This window comes from Lactuca virosa, chromosome 5 (assembly GCF_052849685.1).
Source record: "Lactuca virosa cultivar CGN04683 chromosome 5, Lactuca_virosa_CGN04683_v6, whole genome shotgun sequence".
NCBI classification, from domain to species: Eukaryota; Viridiplantae; Streptophyta; class Magnoliopsida; order Asterales; family Asteraceae; genus Lactuca; species Lactuca virosa.
This window is the reverse complement of record NC_136430.1, coordinates 188,840,457-188,866,292: the sequence shown is the minus strand read 5'-3', so window position 1 is coordinate 188,866,292 and position 25,836 is coordinate 188,840,457.

The window sequence follows — 25,836 nt, the reverse complement described above, 5'->3', positions numbered from 1 at the left end:
TTCCGGTCACCCATATCACATAATAGCGTATAGCACATACATCATAGCATACAAGACCTTCCGGTCACCCATATCACATAATCGCGTATAGCACATACATCATAGCATACAAGACCTTCCGGTCACACATAGGTACCCTTCCAGGTACAGTATAGTGAGAAGACTCACCTCAGGTAACTCGGTAATCTCGAACTCGGTAAATTCTGCTCTAGCCTCCGCCTAATCACAAGGAATAAGCACTCTAATCATTACAACTGTCAAGTATAGACTATTCCCTCTCTTAGCACTCTCAGAAGGCTAAAAGACCATTTTACCCCTCAACGGTCCCAAAAGTCCAATTGTTTGACCAAACCCTAAAAGTCAACAAAAGTCAACTCTTCGGGTTACACTGCGTGTACCGAACCTGTACGCTGGGCGTACCCGGCGACCTCACAGAAACGGGGAACGCGACCCCCTACGCCGCGCGTACTGGGATTACGCCCAGCGTAACTCCCAGTTTTAGACTCCTTAGCTTTTGGGGTCTTAAACAGTTAAGACACACGTCCAACTTTTAGATCTGACTACCCCTTAGCCTCTTAATCCTTAAAGTTAGTGACTTTAAGCCTTTGCATGGCTGGACAAGTCACTAACACCCATAACATTCCATTTCCCAACTCTAGAAAGCTCATAACTCAAGCATGACTTCATTCCAACGACCAAGATGGAAACTTTATGGATCTATAACTCATATATCACTGAAAAGGGACAGATCTAGGTCCATGGAGTCCTTTATGGTCATAAAGTCTCCATCTTTGGGACTTTAACCCTAGAAATGGTCCATGAAGCACAAATCAAAATAACAAGGAAAGCTTTGAGCTTTATACCTCCAAGTGAAGCTCTTTCCTCTGTAGAACTCAGATCCAAGGCTTGTACTCCAACTTCTAGCCTTCACAAGAATCTCCTCTTCTTCCTTACTAACACACAAAGGCACTTTAGCTCCAAAAACACTCACACAAGCTTAGAACGAAGGTTGGCTCTCTTTTAGGGTTTCACTCACTCAAATGGTAGCTGAGGATAAGGCCATAACCTTCTTTATATAGGGCTCAAGTCTAAATTAGGGTTTTGCATCTGGGCGGTTATGCCCAGCGTAACCTTGGTACGCCCAGTGTACCTCTAAGGGTCGGCGTACATTTGAAGCGCATGAGTACGTGCAGCGTACTCTTGAGTACGCCCAGCGTACTCATTTGCTACAACTTTTCACTGAAGGGCTAACTTTGACAATTTGACAAAAGAGAAGGGTTAAATAGCTGTACCTGAATTTCGGGATGTTACAAATACAAGTTCAAAACATATTTGAAACTTAGCCCGACAGCCTGCCACAGCAAAGTTGTGGTCTGTTCACAGGCTATTTTACCCAACCTAAACTTAACATTTTTACAAAACTATCTAGTACATGTTTAAGAATTTCCTACCCCTTGTAACATGTTGAGCAAGGTGTGTATACGTTTTACACTTATTATTTCAAACGTCATTTTATGGAAATACAATGACTTGCATAACAAGATTTCATCCAAACACATACAACACTTTGATAAACTATAATAGGTATAGTTTGAGCACTTCATTTAACAAAGAAAGCGGTAATACTATCGATTTACAAAACGAAACTTTTACTACATGCTATGTGAACTCGTTAATGAATATTTGTGAGACATTCTCCTTCGGGGTACTCTAAGTACCACAGAAAATTCCTTTAGTTATAATCAAAATCTCCTGGAGGGAGAACATGATAGTTGTGTATAGATCTATACTTGGTCTGAGAAACCCGCACCTAAGCTGCTTGCAACAGCTAGACTGGCAGGTCTGGGGTGACAAGTTTCATAACTTTCCGACGCCTGAAGAACGTTGCGTACAAGGCCATCTAGTCTTTAGTATGATTATAACATCTCGCATCGAATATTAACAAACATACAGTTCACGGAAATTCTAAGGCTTTATACAAAGGAGTTTTATTTAAATATAAAACACACACATAAGTATGACGAATTACTTACACATACTGAGTCTTGATTTGGTTAAGACTACAACAAACCTTTTTTTGAAAATATTGGATTTTCTGGAAACAAACTTGCAACAAGCTCTAAGGTAATAACATTCAATTTTTATAAATCGCTTATGCACTCACCAGCTTTATGCTCATACTCTCTTTTCAAAACAACTTGTATTCTCAGGTAATCAGTAATACAGGTAACCGCAAGATTTATGAAGTCAAGACGCTAAGGCGTAGATTCTTTTTCTACATTTTATCATCATATGTAATTAAATTGGAAACATGTATTTTTGGAACATGTACTTTGGAAACAATGTAACCTTTTTAAATTATATCTATGATGGTTGTGTTTTACTTTCTTCACTATGGTTATGATACTGAACATGACGTCCTTTGCCCCCGAACGTTTCCTCCGTTATGGTTTGGGGGTGTGACATCATATGTTGTCCCTCTGTGTGATTGGAAGAGATCCGACCTGGGATACAACATATACATCTCTATATGTAACATCCCAAATTTTCAAGACCAAAAATTTTGTTTTTAATTAAGTAACTTATAAAATTGTTTACTGAACAACATCATCGAATCATATCATTTCTGTGACAACCCGAAATTTCTATTATGTACAACCATTCACTTCAATAGGAGTCAAAACTGTTTCTGCTAATTTTCAAGCTTTTTGGAATAAGTTTGAGTATTTTTAAGATTAGTACTCTAGGAGATAACAGGAGAGAGGATGCCCTAGGGTTTATTGTGCAACAATAATGTCCCAAAACTCCAAGAGTTTGGAGTTTACGGCCGTAAACCCTAAAAGAGGGTATAAATATGACATTTAGTCATTATTTATCACTTTTCACAATTTCAAGATCCAAAACTCAATTCTCTCTCAAGTATCATCGACTTTTCTTCTTGATCTTCAACATTGTAAGTGTTTCTAGCCCTAAAAAGTTGATATCTTACTTAATCTAGTGATCTAACATGATTCCATCCGTGAAATCATTCCAAAAGTGTAGATCTTCGAGTTTCACCAAGAACACACACTAGTGTTCTTGGACTTTTAGCACCTTTTCAAGCTTCTACCTAGTAAGTACTTCTATCCTAGAGTATTATAGAGCTTGTTATACTTCTAAACATCAAGAAAACACCCAAGAAACCAAGGATCAAAGGTGTTTACGGTCCAAGATGTTCTTGGACCGTAAACCCCAAAAAGGGTGCCAAAGTGTGCCCTAGTCCCTTCTAAGCCTTGGAAACTATTCTAGATCCCTTCCTTGATGTGCTTAGTACTTGAAAACATCAAAAGACCATAAACCATTTGGGTTTACGGCCGTAAACCCAAAGGGAAATGGTCCAAGGACCGTAAACTCCTAAAAGGAGTGAAATGGTGCCCTAATCTCTTCCTAAGGCTTAAACATGAAGTAGGAATGCTTCTTGTGATCTTTAAGGCTTCAAAACACAAAATGGTCAAAGAAACATGAGTTTACGGCCGTAAACTCATGGGTTTACGACCGTAAACTCAATGAGTTATGGTCACAAAACCGTAAACTCCAATAAAGGGTCCCCTTGAACCCTAAACTCAATAGCAATGTCCTACAACACTTAGATGCAATCCTTAGGACTTATAGCACTTAAATAAGGTGTTTTACATGTCCTAGGATGTCTTAACTTTGTTAATTAGTTGTTTAAAGACTAATTGGATACATATATGTGTTATTATATGTTAACTAGGATCATTGTGTGTGTACAAGTCTTCACTTGACACCTAGCAATCCTATATCATCATTTCATCCAAACCACTCACTACAGGTGAGTTCATACCCCTTAATTAACCTTTTAAATGTTTTTAAATGCTTTTATGGGGGGGGGGATACAAGTTGAACTATTATAGTTATTATATCAATCACATGTGATTAATAACTACCAAACAAGTGGATTTCTTACTTTTCAAACTGTGTTATCAAACTGTTTTACTTCAAACTGTTTTACTTCAAACTGTTTTACTTCAAACTATTTTACAAACTCTTTTACATATCAAATACTTTTATTAAACTCTTTTAACTTATATTATGTGTATCTATATGGATATAATTATATAAGTAGGATTGAAAGGACTTAGGACTGATAGCTCACCTTACTTCCTGTTCCTTGTTTGGTTGTGGACTTAGGGTATTCGGGTTATTTGTCCGAAGGTCGTTTGAATCCTAGTTATATATCGTGTATATGTGTATAGATATAAAATGTTACTTCTTTCATTCAATCCAATGCCTTTGGGTAGTAAAGGTATACAAACATGTTCATATACACAAACAACATTACTAGTAAACTATAATAGGTATAGTTTAGGAAGATACTATGACTAGAACAATGAAACCTACAATGAGTCAGTTCATTCATGAGTAATACATAGTGATGAGAAACAAACATAATACATAGTGATGAGAAACAAACATAATACATAGTGATGAGAAACAAACATAATACATAATGATGAGAAACAAACATAATACGTATTGATGAGAAACAAACATAATACATAGTGATGAGAAACAAACATAATACATAGTGATGGGAAACAAACATAATACACAGTTATGAGAAACAAAACAGACACGCTAGACAGAGAAAGAACACACAATACAGCTAGCACATACATATACATATACATATACATTACTTACAGTTATGTGAGCCACTTAACGGGGGCATGGCACTACCTGTCATGACCCGTTTTGTATCCAGAATCTCCTTAATTGGGGAGCGTATGAGTTTGTGTATAGCTCTATACTGGATTGACTATCCTACACCTTGCTGCTCGCTACAGTGGGACTTGCAAGTCTACGGGTGCCAAACGTCATTTCTTACGACGTTTTACATCGTCGTTTTCCTATAGAGTTGGTAGCAGGATACAGGCCGATCACATGGTACTTTAAATAACAATTGGTTTAAAGTAATTAGTACAGCAGTAGTTACTTAATACAACACTACAGTACTATTTCATTTTCCATTTACATTTACTTTGTGATATTCACACAATAAACAATAATGTAAAAACTATATTTTTGGTTAATGATAGTCAGATTTGGGAAAATACATACTCTTACAAGAGACACACACAGACACTAGATGCCTTGGTAGAAGACTACTTTTAGTAGGAAACATAGGGTTTTCTAGGAGAGTTAAAACAATTAAAAACTTTTACAAAAATTATACATTACAGACTTACAAACACTTTCATACAAATACAAGACACTAATATACTTATGATCTCACCAGCTTTAAAGCTGATAAACTCTTTCAAAATAACTTGTATTCTCAGGTCGCCAGTAGACAGGTACCGGAGCCAGGTTTTTGAGAAGATGGAGCTCGTTCAAGACTTATCTTTTATTTTGATGTATATTTTTGGTGTCTATATAACTTGACAGAACACACTTGTATGAAATTATATTACTAATGCAATGGATGGTGTTGTTGCTTGTTTACTACTTTGCATTGTTGTGATACTGTACATGACGTCCTCCACCCTCGAACGTTTCCGCCGTTCCGGTTTTGGGGTGTGACAGATTGGTATCAGAGCATTGTTTATAGTGAATCGAGTGTATCAACCAATAAAAGATATACGAACTATAAACACAGCGGGAAATACTCTGATAAAGAGTTTATACTTTTAAATAATAAAATATTTAACCAAGTATACATACCTGCATTCATACTAAAATCAGTGTCACTAGGACAGAACAAAAGTATTACGATTGTTGGACAACACAAGTAGACTTAGAGACATATAGTCAACCCTGGGAAGATGTAGCCTGGTCAACTACATTATTCGAGGAGTGATTAGCATGTGCCTAAGTGTGGTTGTGAGGTTGCAACAAGTCTAAAAACTTGCCAACACTACTACAATGAGAACAGTAGAACAGAACGTAAACTTAAAATACTATAGGAGTACTTTGTGTTACTATTAATTACTTATATGAGAACTAAAGGTCTTTATTAGTATGTCAATAGTTGCTGAGTGGATACACTAAGGTTATATGTGTCTAGGATATCATAGACTTAGAATCTGTGATCTTTGCTTTACTTCCTGTTCCTTGTTTGGTTGTGGGCTTAGAGTTAGGGTCACTTATTCGAAGGTCTATCCTGTCTTGGTTACATATGACTGGTATGCACTACGCAAATGTTGAAGTAACTAATAAAGATCGTCTTATAATTATCTTATTAGTTAGCCTATTTAGTTATTTCTTATATCCCTTTTCTCGCGTAGATATAATGGCTGAATTCCATCTTCCCGGAGACCCGTACTACCCCAACCACGGCAATGCAGGATGGCTGGGAGAAGAGCCGGAAGATGATCACCCAATCCCTTTGGATGATCACGAAGCTGAAGGCTTTTCTGATGGTTCTGACTCAGAGCCAGAAGTCAACAACCTACCCCCAGCTGCTCAAGACCCAAACCTGAACCCTCGTCCAGCATTTCAAGGACCCACACCTCTGTGGGCCACAAACTTGAATAGATGGAGTCAGGAACAGGGTCAACCCATACCCTACAATGGAGACAGAAGCTTCTACAACCTCACCGAGGGAGGTTCAGCTGACAGGGTCCTACCCATCATGGTTTGTAGGATTGCTCGGAACACCGAGCAAGGTAGAGCAGCTATTGACCGAGTAGTGGAGATTGACGCCAACTCTGGCGTTAACACGGTCCGCATTCGCCAACTAGGGTCTGCTCATGAAAGGACTCAGGTCCGCAATGCAGTTCTACAGAGGGAACTTGCTAAAACCCAAGCTGAAGTCAGGGAACTTCGAGCTCAGCAGGCAAGGTCTGAAAGGCGTATGAGGGACATAGAATGTCTTCTGTCGGATTCAAGAACTTACTCTAGTAGTTCTCGTCGCCGATAGAGTCTCATCGACTTCTCTTTTGGATATAATCTAGTTTTTGTAAAAACTCTAGTCTAATTTCCTATCTTTGTAAATCTTAGACCCGTTAGGTCTTGATTGGGTCGTAGTCTGTCAAAATTTTCCATCTTGGTTGATGTAAGACCTACTGCTAGGTCATTTTTCCCCGAACTCATTACATCTGTAATTCCAACATTATTGACAGATATCTAATCTCATGGAAATTATATCCAAATGCTTTCGTTTACAATCAATCGTGTTATTCATTTGTGCTGTTGGACTATGGAGAGTTAGTCCATGAGTCATTCTTATCAATTTTCCTATCAAATTCTTATCAATACCTTCATGTTTCTAATCTTATAGTTGAAAATGCCTCCTCGTAAATCTACAAGACGCGATCCTCCTGCACCAACACCACCTGCTCCTCAATTTGACACGGTAGCCCTGAATGCTGCTGTAGCTGCGGCTGTGGCTACAGCCATGGCACAATATCATTCTTCTGGTTCCACTGGAGGAGGAACCCCTGTCCTATCTACTCATGGTGAAATCCCTATACGCTCCAGAGAGCGCTCCTACAAGGACTTCACAAACTGCAAACCATTATCCTTCAAAGGGACTGGCGGAGTCATTGCCCTCTCGCAATGGTTCGAAAAGACAGAGTCGGTCTTTGAGATCTGCTCATGCCCGGAGGGAAGCAAGGTCAAGTTTGCTGCTTGCACCTTCGAGTCAAAAGCCCTGACATGGTGGAATAGCTATGTCAAGTCACTATACCTTATAGTGGCAAATGCTATGGGCTGGGAAGCTCTGAGAGAGCTAATGGTTGAGGAGTACTTCCCGAGGGGCGAAATCCAAAAGCTGGAGGAAGAACTGTGGAGCCTAACCATGAAGGGCTCCAACATAGTCTCCTACACCGCCAGGTTCTGTGAACTAGTGGCCCTCTGTCCCAACATGGTTCCTACACAGGGGAAGAAGATTGAAAGATACATATGGGGGCTGGTGCCTCCATTCCAGGGAAATGTTTTGGCTTCAAACCCCACTACATTCAATAGCGCCAAGCGATTGGCACATCGGCTTATAGACCATGGGGTTCGTACCCCGGTCGCAACAACAACCCTGGCCATCTCAGAACCCGCCAGAACCGCTGATTCCAAGCGGAAGTTTTGGGATGACAAGAGAAAGACAAAGGCTGCCAAAAAGCAGCAGGTCGTGGCAGTCCATGCTGCGATAGCACCTGCCGCTGCTGCTCCGGTAAAGCAGTACGCTGGAAGTTTGCCTAAGTGCAACAAGTACAACTTCCACCATGTAGGAGCCTGCCGGGAAATGCAGTGTTTGAACTGCAACAGGAAGGGGGACACTGCCCGTTTCTGCAAAGCTCCGGCGAGGCCAATCACCCAAGTCCCCGGCGCTGGTGTGAGCCAAACTTGCTACGGTTGTGGCGACGTAGGCCACTACAAAAGGAACTGCCCGAAGGCAGGGAATGCCGGTGGATTGGGAAGAGTTCTGACCATAGGCCACGAGGAAGCAGTTGCCGACCCCACAGTGGTCACTGGTACGTTTCTCCTTGATAACTCTTATGCTTGCATTCTGTTTGATAGTGGAGCGGAGAGGAGTTTCGTGAATCAAAAATTTGCTCATTTACTTAAGCAAAAATCACGAACACTTAAAGAACCGTTCACTGTAGAAATGGCTAATGGAAAGACAGAGAGCACTAGCAATATATACATAGGGTGTACCCTAACACTAGATAGCCATTCATTTTCGATCGACCTCATGCCGGTCTCAATTAAGAGTTTCGACGTCATTATCGGCATGGATTGGTTGAGTCTTCATCGTGCCGACATCATGTGTTACGAAAAGGTTGTACGCCTTAATCTGTCGTCTGGCGAAACTCTAGTAGTTTATGGCGACAAACCCGGCACGAACCTTCGTATCATCTCGAGCATTCAAGCTCAGAAATTCTTGCGAAAGAAATGTCGCACATTCCTTGCTCATGTGGTCGATGTGAGTCAAGAAACGAAAGACATTCAGAACATTCCAGTAATACGCGACTTTCCCGACATCTTTCCAGAAGAACTCCCAGGATTACCTCCGCAACGTCAAGTCGAGTTCAGAATCGACTTAGTTCCAGGGGCTACACCCGTAGCCAAATCGCCCTATCTTCTAGCACCTGCAGAGATGCAAGAACTGTCCTGTCAACGTAACGAACTGCTCAGCAAGGGATTTATAAGACCAAGCTTCTCACCCTGGGGAGCTCCAGTCTTGTTCGTCAAGAAGAAAGACGGATCGTTTCGTATGTGCATCGACTACAGGGAGCTCAACAAACTGACCATTTATTCGATCAACTTCAAGGGGCGAACTTCTTTTCGAAAATCGACTTAAGGTCCGGATATCACCAACTACGAGTGCTAGGGGAGGATGTTCCGAAGACAGCCTTCCAAACTCGTTATGGGCACTACGAATTCGTAGTGATGCCGTTCGGATTAACAAACGCGCCCACAGTGTTCATGGACTTAATGAATAGGGTGTTTCGTCCTTACTTGGATCAGTTCGTCATCATCTTCATTGATGACATACTTATCTACTCTCGTAGTGAGGAGGAGCATAGTCAACATCTGCGACTAGTCTTAGAAACCCTGCGTGCGGAGAAGCTTTATGCGAAGTTCTCGAAATACGAATTTTGGATCCGAAGAGTCGAATTCTTAGGGCACGTGGTTAGCAAAGAGGGAATACACGTGGACCCTTCCAAAATTAAATCCATTGAGAGCTGGTCAGCACCGAAGACGCCTACAAAAATTCGTCAATTTCTAGGCCTCGCTGGCTACTATCGCAGGTTCATTCAGAACTTTTCCCGCATTGCGAAACCTCTTACGACACTGACCCAGAAGGGCGTGGCCTTTGACTGGGAAGAGAAGCAGGAGAGAGCATTCCAAACGCTCAAGCGAGCCTTGTGCACCGCACCGATACTATCCCTCCCCGAAGGGATAGAAGACTTCGTTGTCTATTGCGATGCTTCCAATCAAGGGCTCGGCTGTGTTCTGATGCAGCGAGGTAAGGTCATCGCCTATGCCTCGAGACAGCTAAAGACACATGAGGTCAACTACACTACCCACGATCTTGAGCTAGGAGCAGTTGTGTTTGCTCTGAAGATCTGGAGACACTACCTGTACGGTACAAAAAGCACTATCTTTACAGACCACAAAAGCCTACAACACATATTCGACCAGAAAGAGCTCAACATGAGACAACAACGGTGGGTCGAGCTACTCAGTGATTACGAATGCGAAATTCGTTATCATCCGGGTAAAGCCAACGGAGTAGCTGACGCCCTAAGTCGGAAAGAATATTCTGGTCGTAGAGTCAAATCATTGACTATAACTATCCATTCGCACTTGTCCACACAGATTAAGGAGGCTCAGCTCGAAGCTTTGAAACCTGAAAATGTGGCGGGTGAATCCTTGAGAGGGATGGATAAGAACTTGGAGGTTAAGGGTGGCGGAGCTTATTATTTCATGGATCGGATCTGGACCCCGAAACTCGGTGGCTTCAGAGACATGGTCATGAACGAGGCGCACAGTACTCGTTACTCCATCGACCCAGGTTCAGATAAGATGTATCTGGATCTTAAAAAGCTATACTGGTGGCCTAACATGAAAGCAGAGATTGCTACCTTCGTGAGTAAATGTCTTACTTGCGCCAAGGTCAAGGTCGAATACCAGAAACCCTCCGGTCTACTACAACAGCCAGAGATACCGGAATGGAAGTGGGAGCGGATCACTATGGATTTCATAACCAAGTTGCCCAAGAGAACGGGTGGACTTGATACCATATGGGTCATCGTCGACAGATTGACCAAGTCCGCACACTTCTTGCCTATCAAGGAAACAGACAAGATGGAGAAGCTTACAAGAATTTACATTAGGGAGATTTTACGACTGCACGGTGCTCCCATATCCATTATCTCGGACAGAGATAGTAGATTCACGTCGAGGTTCTGGAAGTCGTTACAAAGTTCTCTAGGGACTAGGCTGGACATGAGTACAGCCTACCATCCACAGACAGACGGGCAAAGTTAGAGGACTATCCAAACCTTGGAAGATATGTTGCGAGCCTGTGTGATCGACTTTGGGAAAGCATGGGATACTCATTTACCCCTTGTAGAATTTTCCTACAACAACAGTTATCACACGAGCATAAAGGCTGCTCCGATCGAGGCCCTCTATGGCCGAAAGTGCAGATCCCCGCTGTGCTGGGCTGAGGTGGATGATACCCAGTTAGCTAAAGGACGAGTTCCTAAAAGCACTCTCACGGGCCCGGAGATCATACGGGAAACGACAGAGAAGATCGTTCAGATTCGTGAACGATTGAAAGCCTCTAGAGACCGACAGAAAAGCTATGTTGATAAACGAAGGAAACCGTTAGAATTCCAGGTGGGCGACCGTGTTCTATTGAAGGTCTCACCCTGGAAGGGCTTGATACGCTTCGGAAAGCGTGGAAAGCTAAATCCAAGGTACGTAGGGCCTTTCGAGATTCTCGCAAGAATCGGCCCTGTTGCTTACAAACTTAACTTACCACGCGAACTCAGTAACGTACATTCTACTTTCCACGTCTCGAACTTGAAAAAGTGTCTGTCCGACGAGACTCTTGTAATCCCACTCGACGAGATCGAGATCAACGAGAGCCTCAACTTCGTGGAAGAACCTGTAGAGATCATGGACCGAGAGGTCAAGCAAACGAAACAAAGCCGTATCCCGATAGTGAAGGTCCGCTGGAACGCCAAGCGAGGACCTGAATTCACTTGGGAACGAGAGGATCAGATGAAACTGAAATATCCTCGTCTTTTTACTTAGTTATTTGTAACTACTTATTTGCTTAAATTCTAATTTCGGGACGAAATTCCTTCTAACGGGGGAATGATGTAACAACCCGAAATTTCTATTATGTACAACCATTCACTTCAATAGGAGTCAAAACTGTTTCTGCTAATTTTCAAGCTTTTTGGAATAAGTTTGAGTATTTTTAAGATTAGTACTCCATGAGATAACAGGAGAGAGGATGCCCTAGGGTTTATTGTGCAACAATAATGTCCCAAAACTCCAAGAGTTTGGAGTTTACGGCCTAAACAAAGGTGTTTACGGTCGTGAACCCTAAAAGAGGGTATAAATATGACACTTAGTCATTATTTATCACTTTTCACAATTTCAAGATCCAAAACTCAATTCTCTCTCAAGTATCATCGACTTTTCTTCTTGATCTTCAACATTGTAAGTGTTTCTAGCCCTAAAAAGTTGATATCTTACTTAATCTAGTGATCTAACATGATTCCATCCGTGAAATCATTCCAAAAGTGTAGATCTTCGAGTTTCACCAAGAACACACACTAGTGTTCTTGGACTTTTAGCACCTTTTCAAGCTTCTACCTAGTAAGTACTTCTATCCTAGAGTATTATAGAGCTTGTTATACTTCTAAACATCAAGAAAACACCCAAGAAACCAAGGATCAAAGGTGTTTATGGTCCACGATGTTCTTGGACCGTAAACCCCAAAAAGAGTGCCAAAGTGTGTCCTAGTCCCTTCTAAGCCTTGGAAACTAGCCTAGATCCCTTCCTTGATGTGCTTAGTACTTGAAAACATCAAAAGACCATAAACCATTTGGGTTTATGGCCGTAAACCCAAAGGGAAATGGTCCAAGGACCGTAAACTCCTAAAAGGAGTGAAATGGTGCCCTAATCTCTTCCTAAGGCTTAAACATGAAGTAGGAATGCTTCTTGTGATCTTTAAGGCTTCAAAACACAAAATGGTCAAAGAAACATGAGTTTACGGCCATAAACTCATGGGTTTATGACCGTAAACTCAATGAGTTATGGTCACAAAACCGTAAACTCCAATAAAGGGTCCCCTTGAACCCTAAACTCAATAGCAATGTCCTACAACACTTAGATGCAATCCTTAGGACTTATAGCACTTAAATAAGGTGTTTTACATGTCCTAGGATGTCTTAACTTTGTTAATTAGTTGTTTAAAGACTAATTGGATACATATATGTGTTATTATATGTTAACTAGGATCATTGTGTGTGTACAAGTCTTCACTTGACACCTAGCAATCCTATATCATCAGTTCATCCAAACCACTCACTACAAGTGAGTTCATACCCCTTAATTAACCTTTTAAATGTTTTTAAATGCTTTTATGGGGGGGATACAAGTTGAACTATTATAGTTATTATATCAATCACATGTGATTAATAACTACCAAACAAGTGGATTTCTTACTTTTCAAACTGTGTTATCAAACTGTTTTACTTCAAACTGTTTTACAAACTATTTTACATATCAAATACTTTTATTAAACTCTTTTAACTTATATTCTGTGTATCTATATGGATATAATTATATAAGTAGGATTGAAAGGACTTAGGACTGATAGCTCACCTTACTTCCTGTTCCTTGTTTGGTTGTGGACTTAGGGTATTCGGGTTATTTGTCCGAAGGTCGTTTGAATCCTAGTTATATATCGTGTATATGTGTATAGATATAAAAGGTTACTTCTTTCATTCAGTTCAATGCCTTTGGGTAGTAATGCTATACAAACATGTTCATATACACAAACAACATTACTAGTAAACTATAATAGGTATAGTTTAGGAAGATACTATCACTAGAACAATGAAACATACAATGAGTCAGTTCATTCATGAGTAATAAATAGTGATGAGAAACAAACATAATACATAGTGATGAGAAACAAACATAATACATAGTGATGAGAAAAAAACATAATACATAATGATGAGAAACAAACATAATACATATTGAGGAGAAACAAACATAATACATAGTGATGAGAAACAAACATAATACATAGTGATGATAAACAAACATAATATACAGTTATGAGAAAAAAAACATACATGCTAGACAGAGAAAGAACACACAATACAACTAGCACATACATATACATATACATATACATTACTTACAGTTATGTGAGCCACTTAACGGGGGCATGGCACTACCTGTCATGACCTGTTTTGTATCCAGAATCTCCTTAATTGGGGAGCGTATGAGTTTGTGTATAGATCTATACTGGATTGACTATCCTACACCTTCCTGCTCGCTACAGTGGGACTTGCAAGTCTACGGGTGCCAAACATCATTTCTTACGACGTCTTACATCGTCGTTTTTCTATAGAGTTGGTAGCAGGATACAGGCCGATCACATGGTATTTTAAATAACAATTGGTTTAAAGTAATTAGTACAGCAGTAGTTACTTAATACAACACTACAATACTATTTTATTTTCCCTTTACATTTACTTTGTGATATTCACACAATAAACAATAATGTAAAAACTATATTTTTGGTTAATGATAGTCAGATTTGGGAAAATACATACTCTTACAAGAGACACACACACAGACACTAGATGCCTTGGTAGAAGGCTACTTTTAGTAGGAAACATAGGGTTTTCTAGGAGAGTTCAAACAATTACAAACTTTTACAAAACTTATACATTACAGACTTACAAACACTTTCATACAAATACAAGACACTAATATACTTATGATCTCACCAGCTTTAAAGCTGATAAACTCTTTCAAAATAACTTGTATTCTCAGGTCGCTAGTAGACAGGTACCGGAGCCAGGTTTTTGAGAAGATGGAGCTCGTTCAAGACTCATCTTTTATTTTGATGTATATTTTTGGTGTCTATATAACTTGACAGAACACACTTGTATGAAATTATATTATTAATGCAATGGATGATATTGTTGCTTGTTTCCTACTTTGCATTGTTGTGATACTGTACATGACGTCCTCCACCCTCGAACGTTTCCGCCGTTCAAGTTTTGGGGTGTGACAATTTCACAAAACCATAATCACATGTCTCAAACCATATCATAAAATAGTAACAATGTCAGAGTACAATCCCACGAATCTCATAATGCGGAAATCCTGTGTGTGTGTGTGTGTGTATGTTGGACTGCTACCGTTCTCCTTCCCTTTCGAAGAAAAGGTACCTGAAAACAATGCTTAGTGAGTTCACCCATCATACTTCATACCGTACAACAAACATACTGTCGGGCAATTCTGGGGTGCCCGACCTACCCTGCCAGGACATTTTGGGGTGCCCGACCTACCCTGCTAGGCCATCTGGGGTGCCCAACCTACCCTCCGGTTTATCTCAACCGGCTACCGGGACTATTTCACCCCTACTACTACCATCTTATATCATAGCATAAATATACTGTCGGACAATTTTGGAGTGCCCAACCTACCCTCTGGTCCTTACGACCGTGACACGGGGACTATTCCCCCTACTATCACTATCACATAACATCATATCATGCTAGCACATAAAACATATCAAGTAATAGCAAACCTAGATAATTATCACAAAGAGAATCATCTAATCAAACAACTCCTACTAGTGGGTCGGCATTGTGACCGTAGACCCACTTCTACTGGAAGGTAACTCACCTCAGTGTCGTGAAGTGTGTGAACTGCCCTCGATACTAGAATCAACTCCTCTCAAACTCCTACACATAACAACCTTCCTTAATTACCATTTCATACTCTTAACCCTTTCAAGGGTCAACTTAGGTCAAAGTCAAAGTCAAGGTCAACACCCTGGTCAAAGTCAACATCTGGTTGACTCAACTCACCGAGTTGGTCCACCAACTTGTCGAGTTCCATAATACACAAAATACTGGAACTACGATCCTACTCGTCGAGTCTTTCAAGAACTCGTCGAGTTCTCCTTCATACAGAATCGGGACCTTTTTGCTCTTGACTCGTCGAGTCCTTCTTCATACAAGTTGAAGTGTTTAGCCCTTGACTCGTCGAGTTCTTCCTTGAACTCGTCGAGTTCTTCTTCTTATAAGTTGGGACATTTCCTTGAACTCACTGAGTTCATACTTGAACTCATCAAGTTCTTTGATCTTCAAGTCCATATTCACGTCTATCTTGTTGAGTCCTCTTCTAGACTCAACCAGATCGATCAGAAACAGAAAAGGTTGGGGAACCATAACCCGACTCGCCGAGTCCTATAAGCGACTCGTTGAGGCCCCCAAAGTTCAAGTCTACCAAGTCAATTTCAGCCAGGCTTAATGCATCCATAACATAGAACTGACTTCCTAGGATCGATATAGCAAGTAAAGTTACAAACTTTACGTGCATGCATGGGTTAACTAGCTCATAAGGACCCAAAATGAAGTCTACATGGTGCATGGGACTCCCATGGCCATACAGTTGGCACCTTTATGCCATGGGAACCCTTAAAGGTTCAATATTTGAATTACAACCCCATTGATTCTCAAAATACAGAATTTGGCTTCACTAAGACTTAGAAAAGGTAGAAAATAGCCCTAAATGGAGATCTAAGAAATGAATAGTCAGTGTATCAGCTTTATACCTCAACTGAGCTGGAAATGTGCTAAAACCTCTGGATCTACTTGCTTTCTCTTGATATCCCAAGCTTCCTTTTTCTTCTCAAGCTTCAAATACACACAAATGGCACAAAAAGCTCAAGAACACTCAATATTCGATTAGGGTTTCGTGAAGAGATCTGAGGGTGAGGGAGGCTGGAGTGGAGACCCTATAAGTTGTTTAAATAGGGTGCAAACGCTAAAATTTAGAGTTTCATCCTGACAGGTCTACTTGTCGAGTCGGGGCTTCCGACTCGGCGAGTAGACTCTTCCACCCGCGTCCTACATTCGCATTTACTCGACGAGTTGGGCCTCCAACTCGTCGATTCCCTGTGTAAAATGCAAAAACTTATAATAAAATAGGTATCGCGAATCGGGCGTTACAAATCTCCCCCACTTATTTTAGACTTTTTCCTCGAAGTCTGCTGCTACTTATGGAAAAAGCTCGGGGTAGTGCTCCCTCATCTCGTCCTCCGGCTCCCAAGTCCATTTTGAGCCCCTGTAGTGCTTCTATTGCACCTTCACCAACTCGAATCTCTTGTTCCTCAGATCCTTCGACTTCCTGTCGAGGATAGCTACTGGTCGCTCATTGTCGTTCGGGCTGTCATCCACCTGAATATCATCTAGAGGCACCACTGTAGAGTCGTCTACCAGGCACTTCTGCAGCTGGGAGACGTGAAAAGTGTTGGTATTAAAACCCTAATTGTGATTTGATGAACAAGATGCGGAAAATAAGAACAAACACAAATATGAAGATATGTCGAATGATCACTAGATTTATTCAATTAAGAGGAATAGATTATACTTTCAGAATAAGAATCTAACACTACAAGAAACCTCACAACTTGGCGGCTACATTTTGCCTCACTCTTAACCCTAATAATGAATAATACATGACTATTTATAGGGAAAAGACAATTTTTGGGCTTTTAACCTACACTTCATCAAGGGGGCCCATTGCCATCATCCATGGAGTACTTTGAAACCGTACAATCTCCCCCTCAAAGTATGGAATGGATGATAATGCTTTAACTTCCAAAACAAGCATGTAGCAAATAAGAAAAGATATCGCAACGAGGAATATTTGAAGCAATCCACGAATCTTGATTCTTTAATAGTCTTCAACAACGGGTTCTAGGATATATATATATATATATATATATATATATATATATATATATATATATATATATATATATATATAAACCAAGTACTGAAGTAATGTTTTTAAACTTCATTTTCTGATGTAATCCCAAAGATCTTCAATAAAGCCAAACCCGCCATAAAAACTCATTTCAGAACAAAGAAACCAAATCACTGCTTGTCTTTGAAGAGCTCCCCCTCCAAGTCACAATGATCTTCAAATAAGCTAATGATATAAGCGACCAAAAATTATCATGTAACAATCCAAATTTTAAGATTCGTAACGCCACTTGATCGAGAAAATACTAGAAGTCGGAGATATAACAAGTCCTTAGAAGAGCTCGATGAAGAACTGCTACTATAAAGGATACTTCTCTGCAAAAACTTTAGAAGAGCTCGATGAAGAACTACTACTGTAAAAGCTACCTTCATAATTCTACCACAAGCTTTATAAAAAAATCTTCAAATTTGAAGAGTCACAAATCCAATTTCGAATGGCCATACCAAATTCTCCCCCGATTTATAATCAAAAACATGATTATAAAGCTTTCAAATGGTCATGAGAATGATCTTGAATGGATAAAAAATTACAATGCTCCCCCGCGACAAAATGATATAAACGATGAAGTATAAAATCCGAAAAAGTCGAAATTTTTTTACTTTATTGTGAAAAATGACTTTCCGAACCTCCAAGACTTGATGGAATCCTTATTTTTCTGTTCACGAAAAAATATGTGCATTAAAGAATTCAAAACTGTTCACCAGCCCTCAAATTTGTAAACTTTTCAAAAAATGGGCTGAAATTGTCACTTTTTCAGAAATTCAGGGGACAAAATTAATAATTCTACTCCATATTCCCCTTTATTTGTAACAAAATCTGGAAAATGGTCCAAAATTGCCAATCTGTGAAAACAACAGGGACCAAAAGTGCCAATTTGCTGGAGTTGTAGGGATCAAAAATTTAACATTGTTATCTTCTTCCCCAATATATCCATATCTGATAAACGAATTCAGTGACTCAAACAAACACGAAACCTCCAAAATCAACACCCACTTTCGTAGCATGAAGATAAGAACACAAATCCAAACCAACACTGATTTGCACTTTCCCTCCGAGCACAAGGTTCTTTTTCAGTCATTCGTGCCTATGGGACTCCGAATCCGAGTTTAGTGCCACTGTTTGTTCCAAGTTCGTTGATTCTAAACCCAAAGCGAATCTCCACAAAAACGAATCAAATCACAGGTTCTTGAGTGCGAGTCCGAGCCCAGTCCCGCCTTTCGTTCCAAGCACAAACATACGAACCCAAGTTCGTTCCGAGCACACTGATACAAACACGAATCCAGGTTCGTTCCGAGCCAGTCGATTATACCCCCAAAGCGAACGTTCGTAGGAAGGACTTTCAAGGCAATTTTGACTTTTCGTTTAGATCATTGTGCATACCAATTGAGTCTCTGTTACGATTTCATTCCGATAAACTCTCAAATCCGATTACATTCGTTCTCAGTGAGTTCACTCGCACCAAATATTTTGCAATACCAATTTTGACCTATAAAAGCGAGCAGACACACAAAAACCATTCCATCTCGTTCCGATTGACGCCATCCAACATCACAATTTTGAAACCAAATTCTGAGAATGAAAATTGGTACCGACTCCGAGACCTGTACTCTAATTGGAAAATCAATCTGTTCTGATCACAAGCTAATCTCTTATTGGTCATTTGAGTTCCGATTAAAACACTTGATAATCACCAAATTAATTTACGCAAGTCAATTCCATATCGAACTTGTTTTTCAATCAAAATAGCAAACGTTCTTCAATGGTCCATCAACGTAAACAGAAACTTATGAACACCAATCGACTAAAAAAACTTGAATGAAAGCTAAGGGAATCGATTCATGGGTCGATAATCACAGCACGGATGTTGAAATTGATAATCATGAATGATTGAATTTGGGCACAGAACAAATACGCAAACGGAGACTCAGATGTAATATTAGGGCCAAATAAAACTAGATTATGATTAAACGTATGGACCAGGAATAGTGAATTGACCAAAAGATTGGGCCAGACTGAAAGAATTTACGAACAGATCCAATTGGGTCAAAACAAAGTAATAAAATCGATGAACTGATCCCATATGAACAAAAGAGCGAATCAGATTAAAGAAAATACTAGATGAAGGGTGGAGGAACGCCAAAAATTTCCATGAACAGTAGCTTGAACAGAATTTTGATTCCAATACGCCAAAACACCAAAAATCATCAATAACTTGTGCAGCAAAAACATCAAATCAAGAACAGATACTTCGAAAATCAATAGATCTTCAAAGACTAGCTCTGATACCACTTGTTGGGATTAAAACCCTAATTTTGATTTGATGAACAAGATGCGGAAAATAAGAACAAACAAAAATATGAAGATATGTCGAATGATCACTCGATTTACTCAATTATGAGGAATAGATTACACTTTCAGAATAAGAATCTAACTCTACAAGAAACCTCACAACGTGGCGGCTACATTTTGCGTCACTCTTAACCCTAATAATGAATAATACATGACTACTTATAGGGCAAAGATAAGTCTTGGGATTTTAACCTACACCTCATCAAGGGGGCCCATTGCCACATCTATGGAGTACTTTGAAACCCTATAGAAAGGTACTATGAATCTGGCTAAGCTCGACTGGCAGATCCAGCCTATACGCCACCTTGTCCACCCGGGCTGCAACCCTGAAAGGACCAATGTACCTAGGGCCTAACTTGCCCTGCTTCCTGAACCAGATGACACCTTTCCAAGGTGACACCTTCAGGAGAACCATATCCCCGACCTGAAACTCCAGGTCCGAACGACGCATGTCGGTATAACTTTTCTGTCGACTCTGAGCAGTCTGAAGCCTGCTCCGGACCTGCTGGATCCTCTCCGTCTTCTTGAGTACCACTTCGGTACTCCCCATGACCCTCTGTCCAACCTCTTCCCAGCATATCGGGGTCCTGCACTTCCTCGCGTGGTAGCTATTATTGTAGGAAAACTCTGCCAAGGGAAGGTAAGTATCCCAGCTACCACCGAAGTCTAAAACGCATGCACGTAGCATATCCTCCAAGGTCTGGATGGTCCGCTCACTCTGACCCATCCGTCTGCGGGTGAAAAGCGGTGCTGAAGTGCAGATGAGTTCCCAACTTGTCGTGGAACTTCTTCCAGAATCTGGCAGTGAACCGCACATCTCTGTCAGAAATCACAGAGACTGGCACTCCGTGTCGTGCTACTACCTCTCTAATGTAGATATCGGCCAGCTTCTCGGCCGAAATGCTCTCCTGGATCGGAATGAAATGGGCGCTCTTGGTCAATCGATCCACGATGACCCAAATCGAATCCACTCCTCGTGCGGTCCTGGGAAGCTTCGTGATGAAATCCGTAGTAATATCTTCCCATTTCCTCATAGGGATATCCAACGACTGTGTCTTGCCGTGAGGCCTCTGGTGCTCTGCCTTGACCTTCCTGCAGGCCAGGCATATCTCAAGGTATCAGGCTACATCCCGCTTCATGCAGGGCCACCAGTAATCAACACGAAGATCTCTATACATCTTCGTCGACCTGGGATGAATCGAGAATCTGAATTTGTGCGCCTCCTCCATCAAAACCTAGCGCACCCCTCCATGATATGGAACCCACACTCTACGGTGTAGTGTCAACAACCCACGACTATCATAGTCGAAGGAGGATACCTGACCCACAATTCGCTCGCTCTTCTGATGTTCCTCCTTCATAGCCTCCTACTGGGCCTCTCCGATCTGCTCCAACAGTGGAGTCACTACTATTATCCGCAATCAAATGTCTCTGATCGGGGCTGCCTTGCGGCTAAGAGCATCTGCCACAACAATTGCCTTCCCCTGGTGGTAGAGGATCTCACAGTCGTAATCCTTCACCACATCTAGCCACCGACGCTGCCTCATGTTCAGATTCGGATGATCAATGAGGTACCTCAGACTCTTGTGCTCCGTGTGAATAGTACAACGGACCCCATAGAGGTAATGTCGCCAAATCTTGAGGGCGAAGACAACCGCCCCTAACTCTAAATCATGCATCGGGTAGTTCGCCTTGTGAGGCTTCAGCTTCCTCAAGGCGTAGGCGATGACGTGCCCTCTCTGCATCAGTACTGCGCCCAAACCCGATATGGACGCATCGCAGTACACTACAAAATCCTCCACGCTCTCTGGCAGGGCTATGATCGGCGCCTCGCATAGTCTCTGTCTCAATGTCTCAAACGCTGCCTGCTGCTCAGGCCCCCAGTGAAAGACCACGACCTTCTTCGTCAACCGGGTCAAGGGTACGACTATCTTGGATAAGACCTGAATGAATCTCCGGTAATAGGCTTCCAATCCCAGGAAACTCCGAATCTCATACGGAAACTTCGGAACCTCCCATCTCATCACGGCCTCCACTTTGGCCGGGTCAACCAAAATACCGTTCTGGTTGACAAGGTGCCCAAGAAACTGTTGGATAAGGTGTCTAAGTCCATAACATATTTGGTATATACTTGACCCGACCCGACATGGTCCATTTGGGTTGCACTTCACCCGAACTATTTATATGGATAATATTATGAGAAGAGTATATTTACGGCCTATTAATATATTATAAGTTATAATATATTAATATGAAATTGTATTATTTAATTAGTATTGATCTTAAATTAATTATGAATTAATTTAGTGATCATAAGGAGACTAATTAAATAATGGGATATTATATTTATGTGGTGTAGGCTAACACTCATTAGGAAATGGGCTAAGCTTAAATGGGATTCCATGGATAATCCATGGAGCTTTTAACCCATGGATCCTTGGAATAGGAAAAGACATGGGTTATTAGGGTTTGCATGGTTCATAACCCTAATCATCTACACTATATAAAGAGGCTTGTGGTGCTTGAAAAGACACTATGTGTGTGTGCATAAGAGTGGCCGATTTCTAGAGTATTAGAGTGCTCTCTCATAAGTTTTCCAAGTTTGTGGTGATTTGTGATTTCCATTTGAGGCATTCATATTATTGGTGCTTGGCTCTCAAACTCCTAAGGAATCAACTCACTAACAAAGGTATGTAATTCTTCTAGTAACTTTTATGTTTAAAAGTACCCCATGCATGCTAGATAGGTTATGAACCTTGGAAAATTATTTTGCATGTATTTTAGACAAACATTGATCCAAGGTTTCTAGGGTTGCATGAACACCTTAGGAGTGTTAGTTTGCTCAAAACCCAATAGTGGTATCAGAGCCTAGGCTTGTTTGTTTGATACTTGATGCAAACTTGTTGAATGGGGGGACTCGCCGAGTCCATGAGTAAATTCATCCTACTCGTCGAGTATGTTCGTGCACTCGACGAGTAGGAGCCTCAGAATGCAGATTTTCGAGTTTTGCTGCTGGAAATGGACTAGAAACATTACCCTAAACTGTTTTGGTGTTTTAAAACCTGTTTTAGATGGTGTAATGTTTATGCTAATCCATTTACAATGGCTTATATCAAAATTGCATGTTGATATGATGTTCATGTTCTTATGAATTATTTTTAGATCATAGGAATTATTTGCTAAATTGTTTACTGATAATTCTTGATCATTTATGTTTTTTAATGGAGTCCATAATTTGCCCTCAAGTTATGGATTTCCAAAGGTCACTTTCATTTATGTACACTTAAAACACATAAAGTTACATGAAAATGAAGAGTCTTCATTTTTATGAACCTTTAATTCATAAGTTATGAAATGAAAAGTTTTGAATAGTTTCAAAACTTGTCCTCAAGTTTTGGAATTTGTAAAGTTACATACACTTTAATATACTTTAATTCCAAACCCTTAGAGTTTTAAAAGATAAAATTCAACCCTTATACTATTTATAACATTAATGGTTAATTATTATATATATGTATAAGATTAAGTCGTTTTACCGTTAGTAGGCCTCATTCACGAAGCCGGTCTATAAGGGGGGTATAAGGTTGTTGCCTATAAAATGACTGCTTAATGGGTGTCCACTCTCACCCACCGCTTCCTTGATCGGTGGAGGGTCGTTAGCCGAACGGGTAGGACAATGACTTTAAATTCTCATTAAAAGTGTAATGAATATTATAAAGTAACTAAACCTTTTATAAATCCCCAATCTTAGTTACTTTACGAAAATGTGAATATGGTGCTAACCCATGAAATTCACACTTTGTACCTTACCAAGTCGTTGGTGGAGCGTGTGTGGTTAACCGACACACTAACTTGGACTAGTAAGGATCACGAAGGGTGACTTAATGTTTATCATAGATCGGTGGAGCATGTGTGGTTAACCGGCACATTGATTAGGTGATAATATTAAGGGTACCAAGTGAATTTGCATGGTTATTCACACCTTGTTTTGTGATCCTCGGCATCGCAGTCACAAAACTTGAAGCGCACAATCGAGATTGAAACATGCCATTGAAAAGTTCAATGAATCTCAAAAGAATCTAGGAATTTCAAAACCAATTAAACCTAATAATTCATTTCGTTTTCATGGTGGAAATTGGTGAATCGTCATTCACCTACCTTGAAATATGTTATAGCTTAAATTACGGCATCCCTCTTCTAAGTTATAATATATTGTGTTGGATCCTAGCCTTAATATTACATTTGGGTGTATTATTAAGGATTCGATATATCTAATCTAAACTTGTTTTTCTTCTTTTCAGATGTCTTCCAACCATAGTTGTAGAACTCGCTACTCGGTACCTGTTCGGCCGACTACCGAGTAGCGAGTACTCGGGAGTACTCAGGATTACTCGGGGAGTACTCGGATTCGGTAATTCATGTAGAAATATTTTTAGGGAAATTATATATGTCGAAATCATAAGTTAAAACCATAAGTTAATTGAAATATATAACAAAATTAGATAGATGTAAATACACAAAAACTGAAAAACATACAATGGTCCCACTTCGTGAATAATTATTAAAAATTTATGATATAGATGTAGTAATAATCACATGTATGTGTGTTAAATAATAAATAATTATGTATATTATACATATTAATCACCGAGTTAGCCGAGTTTTACAACACTGCTCGCTTCAATAAGGGGCCGATCGGGGAGTACTCGGATTTTGTAACTCGCCTCGGTAAGGGGCCGAGTAGCGAGTACTTGGACGAGTAATCGGCCGACTCGGCGAGTTTTACAACACTGCTTCCAACAACAATGCTTCGGGATCTAACCCTACTGTCTCATTTTCTCTCATGAACCTTTGTGGGAGGGTCATCTTTGATCGTTCCAACTTCATGGATTGCATCCGGAACATCAGGATGGTCACTCGCTACGAGGACAAGGAATATATCCTCGATAAGGAGCTAAAGGAGCTTGATGAGTCCACTGCTACTCCTGAGGAGGTCGCTGAGTATCAGGCACATGAGAGAAATGCCACCAAGGTGGCATGCATCATGATGGCCACCATGACAGCTGAACTCCAAAATTCCTATGAGGACTATTACCCTTTTGAGATGCATCAGGATCTGATGGAAAGGTACCATCAGAGTGCTCGTCAAGAGCGGTATGAAATAATCTCCTCGATGATCACTACCCGTATGAAGGATAGCAAACCAATCACGTGCCACATGCATAAAATGCAAAGGTATGTGGACCGTCTAATGAAACTGAATGCGAACTTCCCTGAGGAGTTGGCAATTGATATAATTTTGCACTTCTTGCCCTCGTGTTATGATTAATTTCGTGTCACATACCACATGAACAAGGAGGAAGTCACACTCAGTAAGCTTTAAGGACTTCTGAAGACTGGCAAAAGTGGTCTTAAAAGTAAGTCGGTTGCTACTCCTACTCCTACTACTACCCCTGTTTTGGCTATCGGGCAAGGCAAAGGGAAGAAGAGGAAGCACCCTTCGAAGGGTACCAAGGGAAAGTCTCTTGAAGGCTCCTCATCTGGAACCAAAGGTGGTTCTATCACTCCTTCTGCCATCCCTAAGGATGCTGAATGCTTGTACTGTCAGAATAAGGGGCACTGGAAGCGAAACTGCCCAAAGTACTTGCAGGATGTCAAGGATGGGAAAGTGAAACCATCCCACGCATGTATTTACACTATATTGTCTAATAACTCACCATATTCTAACTCTTGGGTGCTTGATACAGGATGTGGTATTCACATATGTTCTGATTTGCAGGGCCTAAGAAGAAGTGAGGATGTGGAGCACGGGAAGATAAACTTAATCATGGGGAATAGGAAGATTTCGCCTGTTACCAAGATTGGAGTTTATACTTTGTTGCTAGATAGTGGGTTAAAGTTAGATTTGAATAAATGTGTGTACTCGTCAGAAATGGC